At 43.2% G+C, this 8,648-nt stretch overlaps 1 non-coding gene across 1 annotated transcript; it reads right to left on the reverse strand.

Annotated features, from left to right (window-relative positions):
* Positions 1–7,833: 7,833 nt before the first annotated feature.
* Positions 7,834–7,998, reverse strand: LOC121452035. The gene has a single exon (XR_005974774.1). It is a non-coding gene; the product is annotated as a U1 spliceosomal RNA (small nuclear RNA).
* Positions 7,999–8,648: the final 650 nt, after the last annotated feature.

The raw sequence follows: 8,648 nt of genomic DNA on the forward strand, positions 1-8,648 counted from the left end.
GACATTATCCTCCTTTTTGCTAGATGTGGGACTTGCCAAGGATGGAAAACAAGAACAGGGAAGTTTCATGCATTATAGACCTGTGAATTCTGCCTGTGGTGGTGGTGGGGGGATGGGATGATGATCAAAGAAAGCAATTTTGTTCACCAAAGTGAGGTCTGAGCTCCTTGGTCATGTAGCTTACAGAATTAATTACAGGTTTTGGTATGCACCTTGAAAAACCAAAATTGTAAAAGGAAATTAAACGACCCTGTTGTGTGTGAAGAAAAATAGATGGTTAGCTAGACCACTTGAGTAATGCTTTGTAGGAATCTGCTCCAGCGAAACCACAGACAGCTGCCTACCAGTAGAAAGGAACTGGGTGGAATATGCTTCCCTTGCCTAAAACTTTGTTAATTGATAAAAAAAGAATCATTGCTTTGGGGTGAAGATGTTATGGTAGGAAAATTCATATAAATTAATACAAAGGAAAATGTTTAACTAATTGTGGGCTTCTAAAAAAAACATGGAACTTGTGATCACAATGTGATTTCTTCCTGTGTAAAGAGTTTAATTTGCTTTTGGGAAATGGGAGATTTGTGATTATGAGGTAATCTTCCTTGCATAGAAAGTTTTGCTTTAGGTGGTATAAAAAGGATAAGAGAAAAAATAAAGACAGAAGAAGAGAAGAAAAGAGAAAAATAAAATGAAGAATTAATCTCTGTCCCCTCAGATAAGACCCCTGTGTGTTTGTAGCACCATCTCCACATCTCCTCCAGACTCTGACCTGCTGAAGCTGGATTTTGGCTTAGGAAAGAAAGGGACTTACTTGGCTCACTAGTTACAGCCTTTCATAGAGGGAAGCCAAGGCAGGATACCTGGGGGCAGAAACTGAAGCTGAGACCAGGAAGGAAAGCTTGCTCAGCTTGACTCCTTCTACATCCCAGGGCCACGTGTCCAGAAGTGGTATCACCCACAGTAGGCTCTGTCCTTCCACATCTATTAACAATAAAACGACAACAACAGAGCCCTACAGACACCTCTACGGGCCAATCTGATGACAACTCCTCAGAGTCCCTTCTTCCCAGGTGTTTGGCTTCTGTCAAGTTGGCACAAAACCAGCACAAGCACCTTCCACTCAAGCATCGCCCTGTTCATCTCCTTCTCCCCTGGACCAGATACACAGTTCACATCTATAATTACTTAGACTGTCATTTTCCACATCTCGTCTCCGCATCCTGAGCCAGCATGTCTGCCTGAGTCAGCATGGACATCCTCTGCAGACCTGGCCCTTGTGTTATAAAACAGGCCTGACTCCCAGGGTCCTCAGCAGTGGCAGAATCTCTTCTAGACGTGCGTACCATCCCCAAAGTCTGCCCTCCTTAACCTCTGTATTCCCCTGATGAGCTCAGCAGATGTTACTTCTGCACCGTGTGACAGTGTTATCCAGCTCCTTTATATCCTTCCAGGTCCCAGAAATAAACCCACACTCTTCTGAACCCACTTATACTACCCTGTCCTCTTCCCGAGAGAAGAAACACTTCACTAGACCCTCTCCTCTGCCCCTGCACAAGCATTTTTACTCCAACAAATACCATTTTCCCCTGGGTTTCCTTGGCTCCTTTCTCCTGGTCCTTCCTCCTAATCAGTGGTTTCAAGTCTGGATAATGTTTTATAGTTCTCAGGGGAGCTCCCCGAAGAGCATCAGAGTTCAGCCAAGTGGTTTTGTGTTTGTTTGCTTGCTTGCTTTCTGCTTGTTTGTTTGTTTGTTTGTTGGTTGTTTTAAGCCAAAAGCCCTCTTTTGTGGTCAGGGTTAAGAAGTGTGGACTTCACCGCCTGAATGTACCCTGGTCTTCAGTGTACAAGGGCCCTTTCCTCTTCCTTCCTATCTCCTCCACTTTCTAAGCAATTTTCTCAGGAACGGCTGGCTACACTCACTGCCTCCTTCCTTGCTACTTCACCTCTAGAACAATTCTTATGAATTGTCACGACTACCTCAGTCTTGCTGCCTATTCCATGCTTTCAATGTGGTTCTAAAATTAAGAGCACTTCATCCCTGTTTGTGCTTTACTTGACTAGACTGTTAGATATTTGTGGAAAGTCTTTGCTCACAAAAGATGGCCTGGCTTCTGCAACGCTCTGGAGCAATCTGCTTTCTCAGATGCTTCTCTGCCTCTGGCAGTTTCTCTCATATGTCATTGTCTTCCACAGCTTCTGTTATCACACCTAATCTGGTCATAACGAAGTGTCCCTAAAACTGCAACCATGATGTGCCAAATGCCATTTAGAACAACTGTATTTTAAAAAAAAAAATTGTAAAGTTTGCTTTTGAAATAAGGGAGCGCCCCTTGTAAGTGCAAAGGCAAGGAAAGTTAAACGAGTAACACAATGGTAAGCTTTCACGATCTCCTGTGCAAACATGGATCCTTTCCAAAGGTGTGCTCTCAACACAATGCTTAAACAGCAACTTGCTGTTTGCTCTTAGAACTGCCGAGTACCTTCTTCTTCATCAGGGACCTGCTAAGGGCTTCCCCTACCCTACCTGTCTTCTTCAACTAGCAGCTATCAGCCACTGAGGAAACGTTAGGTGGTACTGAGGTGTGCTAAGTGAAGACAGGGCTCCGTTTCCAGTTTCCCCCAAGAGACTGTAAGATGCACAACTGAACACAGAAGGAAGGACGAAGCGTGACAGCCCCAGGAGCCTCTCCTTGTGGAGCAGGACAGGGTAAGGGTGGCTGCTGAGTACCGGTTTTGGCCAGCGGTAGGAGGCAGTAGTGATGTCGTGGGCTAATGTGTAGAGAGAGGCTATAGTGCTCAACGTGACAGGTGTTGGGGGCAAGAAAAAGACCAGGGTGTGAGTGTGCACAGTAAAATCTTGTTGTTTGGTGCTGAAAATGAGGCATGGAAAATGGGAAAACAAACTGGAGAGAAACATGCTAGACAGTGTGGATAGACTAGAAGCCCCGATCAGTCAGTAGAGTACAATGGAAGAACGAAATGTGCCTGTTACAAAGCCAATATTGACAGATGTTTGCTATTTACAGAAGACACGCCCGAACATATGGGAGGCAAAGGTGGAACACGAAAGGATGTTCGTAGCATGGCAGACAGTTGCTGACCTACAGACGACGGGTGTGCTGGGTGTGCTTCTAACAGAAGTGTCAAGACAAAGCGATGATTACCATAGCTGTATAATAATAAAAGTTTCAAATCACTAAGCACAAAATAAACCTCTAAAATACGGGAGGGGAAGACAGACCCAGTAGCATTAGGAAACTTGCCTTCATAATGGGAGGTCCCAACTCTCCTAATTATTGAAGCAGACCAAAAACGTGTAAGAAAATGACTTAGTTACAGTTTCTATGGCTGCAGCAAGCCAATTTACCTAACAGTAAAGCCAATTGGGGAAAAAGGGGGTTAATTTGGCTTACACTTCCACACTGCAGTCCACCACTAAAGGAAACCAGGACAGGAACCAAACAGGGAAGGAACCTGGAGGCAGGAGCTGATGCAGAGGCCATGGAGGGGTGCTGCTTACTAGCTTGCTCAGTCTGCTTTCTTATAGATCCAAGACCACCAGTCCAGGGGAAGGCACCAGCCCCAATAGGTTGGGCCCTCCCTCACCAGTCACCAATTACGAAAATGCCTTCCAGCTGAAACTTAGGGAGGCGTTTTCTCAGTTGAGGTTCCCTCCTCTCAGAAGACTCCAGCTTGTGTCAATTTGACATAAAACTGTCCAGTCTAGTGAATATAAACCTAACTGCAAAGACAATACATTTGACCTAATCGTCTGAATGGGATAGAACGCGTACCCTGTGAAATCACTGCCCACCCCCAATTTTTCCATGGTGTCCACTGACAAATGACATCACTAGGCATAGCTTACACTTGGAGAGGTGCAAACTCTAATGCTGGACTTTCCAACTTTGGAGGACACTGTAGTTTTAAGTACTGCCCTGAACGAGTTCTTGCCTTGGCTTCCTTCTGCGATAGGCTGCAAAGTAGATGTATAAACCAAATAATCCCTTCCTTTTCAAGTCGCTTTTAGTCTTTATCACAGCAATACAGAGCTAAGGAGGTCGCTGGATAATTTCACCTCTTGATCTGAAATATTCTGCTCCCTACAGTCACAGCTCCAGTCATTGAGTCGGCACATCCAGGACAGGAGTTCTGTCCTTCCAGGGAACTTCGTTTGGCAAGGCCACCTTCCATAACAAAGAGACCTGACTGAGCTTCCAGCGGCTTAGGGCTCAGTTTTCTGGTTTTCCCATGCCATCCCCTTGAAGGTAGATGCTCTGCCACAGGGAGTCAGCTTGGCTCCATACGCTTGCCTGGTGACCCAGGCTTCCTCACGTCATGGCCCATGCTTTCCTAACCTATTGTCATCTCCTGCACAGTTGACAGTCGCTTAGTCTGAGTCCCAAGAGACAGAAGGACTATCAAGAACATCGCCCAAAGCCTATTTCATAAAAAATAAACATTTAATCTGCAAGAGCATAGGCACATGGCTACACTTAAACCCTAGTCTAAGACTAGAGACTCTGTCTTATATCCAGAAAGAAGGATGATAAATACATAGCTTTGCTGGATCACCAGAGCTTTTCCTACACAGCTCCTTATTCTTCAGTCAAGACAAAATCACTCTTAGTAAAGGGTCAGGGTGTGTGTTTGGTAGGTGTCTGGTGTGGCTATGAATCAATTAGTGCTACCTATGCTGCTCTTGCTAAGTGAAAGTCATTTTTTCTGTCTGTATATCTGTTGTGTTGGTTTGAAAGAAAATGGCCCCCAAAAGGAGTGGCAGTATTAGGAGGTGTGGTCTTGTTGGAGGAAGTGTGTCACTGTGGAGGTGGGCTTTGAGGTCTCATATATGCTCAAGCCGCGCCCACTGAGACAGACTACTTCCTGGTGCCTGCACGAAATATAGAATTCTCAGTTACCTCTCCAGCACCATGTCTGCCTCTGTGCCTCCATGTCCCACCATGGTGATAATGGACTAAACCTCTGAAACTGGAAGCCAGTCAGTTGGTACATCTTCACAGCCATAGAAGATTTAACTAAGACGTTTCTCAATTCAAGAAACACCACTAGTCACCTGCTGTATATGGGTACAATGATGAGTGTTAGTTCCGCAGGCCCAGACACAATCTGATCAGTTCTTCAGTTAGCTTGCCATTCAGCAGAAGATAAAAACACTACAAGTTGATATCAGCACGCTGTGGTGTATTAAAGGAAGTTCACACATGTTTGTTCATGTGTGTGCATGCATGTGAAGGCCCTTCTTTATTTAAACTATACAGGCTGGCTCTCTGCATTTGCAGCTAAGGGTCCCAAGTGATTCAGGGACAGACACAATGTTTTTAAGGAAGAATATGCTCTGGAGTTAATTATTTCAAACTCTTGAATTAAAGGGGAAATGAGACAGAGTGCTATGTAAAATGGAAAGGAATGGCTGTGCATAGTTAAATCCACTCTACGTAGGCCAAATGCACAGTGGCAGCTCTGAAAATCTGCTCCAAATGTGAAAATCCAACAGAAACTGTTCAGGAAGCAAAGAAATGCAAATTAGCCACTCAGCTTTTAAAAGTAGAGTTTAATTTTACGTGAAGTGTGGAGGCCTGCTATTCTTGTCTCTGTACTGGATTCTGTTTTTGTAGTGTCAAAAAATGATACAGCCCCACACACTAGTCTTCTAAAATGTTTCCATTGTGATGATGGTTGGGGTAAAACAGAAGTAAGAAAAGGAACATTTAAATTTGGAGTTTGTCAGCCTGAATTAGCTGAACCAACCATGCATTAAATTTAATACTGTGCTACAATGGGAAAAAATGGATCTGAATTTTAAAGTATTTATATATACATATTTTATTTAATTTTCTTGTAGGTATATATTAATGTTGAGTTTATCCAGTCTGCCTCATTCCTCCTGCTTCTCTGCACTCTTCTGCGCACTCCTAATAGTCTCCCCTTCTTGTAGACATTCCAGCCTTCACTTTCCTCCACTGTAGACATCCATGTTTTTATGTGAGTATGTAAAATCTATTGACAACCACAGACAAAGATAGCCATGCACAAGTGGGAGCAGATAACCGCAAACGGGGAGACACGTGAGACACATGAGTTGAAACATTCCATCCTCCAGGTATTCTTAACACTGAGAAACTGTGAACGGAGGCTCTGTAAGACCCTGGAAGTCTCAAGAAATCCCTGAAACATGCTAGCCTCCCAAGGCTTTCCCTGCAAGGCTATATAAACAGCAACAGCTACTGAAGAGAGGAGACCTGGGCCCTGGAGAGCTGTCTTCAAGCTGTGTAGAGAGTTCCAGGGTTCCCTCGTGCTAGGGTGGGGTTTCAGTAATGTATCTGCATTTGAGCTGCCTGGTCTCTTGTAAGTAGCCTCAGGAAAACTCACTGGCTCATCAACTTGGACTTGGTTACTTTGTCTTTTGTTTGCTCCCTATCTGGGGTGAGAGACATTTGCGTGCATCTCCCCAGGAATCAAGTTACGAAACACGTGACTCTGCAGTTAACACGGAGTTTGGTGTGCTGACACCTCGTGTCACTCTTTTCCTCGGAATGGCTTTGGCTGGCAGAGGCTTCCAAATGAATTTTGAGGATTGTTTTTCTATTTCTGTGAAGAATAGAGTTAGAATTTTGATGGGAATTACTGAAGTTGTAGATTGCTTTAAGCAGAGAGCCATTTTCACAATAGTTATCGTTCTGGTCCCTAGGTATTGCCTGTCTCTACATCTGTAGTTCTCCTCTTCAGTTTCTTTCTTCAGTTATTTTAATGTTTCCATGCTAAAAGTTTTTCACTGCCTGGGTTAGACTTATTTTTATTTTATTTTATTGAGGTAATCGTGAATGAGATTTTCCCGTTTCATCCTCAGCCTCCTCGTAACTAACATTTAAAAACGAGCCACGTAATTGTATGTTAATTTTACATCTTACCACTTTGCTGACAATGCTTATCAGCTCTAAGTTTTTTTTTTGTTTTTTTTTTTTTTTTGTAGTGGAGGCTTTAAGGCTTCTTATGTAAAGAACCCTATCATCTACACATAAGAACATTTGACTTCTCCCTTTCCTGTTTGTTTCCCTTTTATGTTTTTATCTTATCCTGTCAACTTAGCCAATACTTCTTGCATTGTACATTGAAGAAGACTGGAGAAAGTAGACGCCCTTATCTTGCTCCTGATTATAATGGGAATGTTTAGCATTTTTTCCTGTTTATTATAAAGTTGGTGTAGGTTTTTAAATGCAAGCTTTAGTAAGTTTAAACGCAATCCCTTCTTTTTAACTTTCTGTCTGTCTCTGTCTCTGCCCCTGTCTCCTCCCCCTTTTGTTTGTGTGTGTTTGTTTCTATCTCTCTGTTTCTGACCTGCCTCTTTCTCCTCTAGTGTATATGTGTGTGTGTCTCTGGTCTGCCTCTTCCTCCTCTCATGTGTATGTATCTGTCTCTGTCTCACTATCTCTGCCTCTCTCTGCCTTTATTACTGTGCCTGCATCTGCATGTGCATATACATATGTGTGTGAGAATGTGTGTGTGTGTGTGTTTGTGTGTGTAGAAGCATGTGCCTGTGTGTCCATATGTGGGGGCCTCAGGAAGGTACCGGATGCCTTTCTCTCTCACTCTGTCTTATTCCCTCAACCTGAAGTTTACCATTTGGTGGGGGTGGGGCAGGCGTGCTAATGACCAGCAAGCTCTAGTGATCTACTTTTCTCTCCTTGCCAATGCTGTGGTTACAGGTATATGTGCAGTCATGCTTGGGTATTTATGTGGGTTCTTGGAGCAGTCTTATCCACTAAGCCATCTCCCCGGCTTTAAATACGTTCCCTTTTCCCCAGATTTTCTTCTTTTAAGGGGAGAATACAATTGCAGTCCCCCACTACTTCAGATGATGTGCCCAAATGTCTCTTGTTTGGGGAAATCACAGAGGTCAGCACACCTGGAGGGAAGTAGATAAGCCTTACCCTGGGAAAACCAAACTTCTTGATCAAGGAATCTCTCCTGCCGTGCAAGTTTGCCTGTTCCAAGCTTCTTCTGAGCTTTTATATGATGTTGGACTCTGACAAAAAGTTTTTTTTCTGCATCTATTGAGGTGATTGTGTAATTTTTCTGGGATATGTTTTCTAGACAACAATTGAGAAAATAAATGTCAGATACTGAACCAAGGTGGCTACTGCTATATCTTTTAAAAAGTAATTTGTTTCTCTTTCATCTTCTGCTCTTTCCTTCTTTGTTCAAGGCCAAATTTATATATTCTCCTTGGCTATCAGTTCTAGAATATCCAACAACTCTGTAAGCATCTTTTGATATTTTTCTTCTCATAAATTCCCATTTCTTTCCCTGAACACTGACTTCTAAAATTTAGCTTGACCATCTTCTGCTACACTGAATGTACTGAGTCTCTCTCTCTCTCTCTCTCTCTCTCTCTCTCTCTCTCTCTCTGTGTGTGTGTGTGTGTGTGTGTGTATACATATCCATAAGCAAATCCATCAAAATCTTGCAAAATTGTATGTCTTGCCATGAAGTGTTACTAGAAAGAATTATTTCACTTTTGCTTGGTGGGTACAAGTCTGTAATCTCAGTTAGTCTGGTAGCTGAAGCAGAAGGATTGTACTTTTAAGGACTGTGGGAACTACAAGCCCTCTGCAAGCAATTACTTTTCCTGA

The sequence above is a fragment of the Microtus oregoni genome, unplaced genomic scaffold, assembly GCF_018167655.1.
Source record: "Microtus oregoni isolate MIOR12 unplaced genomic scaffold, Mior012 000008F_ref0000371, whole genome shotgun sequence".
NCBI classification, from domain to species: Eukaryota; Metazoa; Chordata; class Mammalia; order Rodentia; family Cricetidae; genus Microtus; species Microtus oregoni.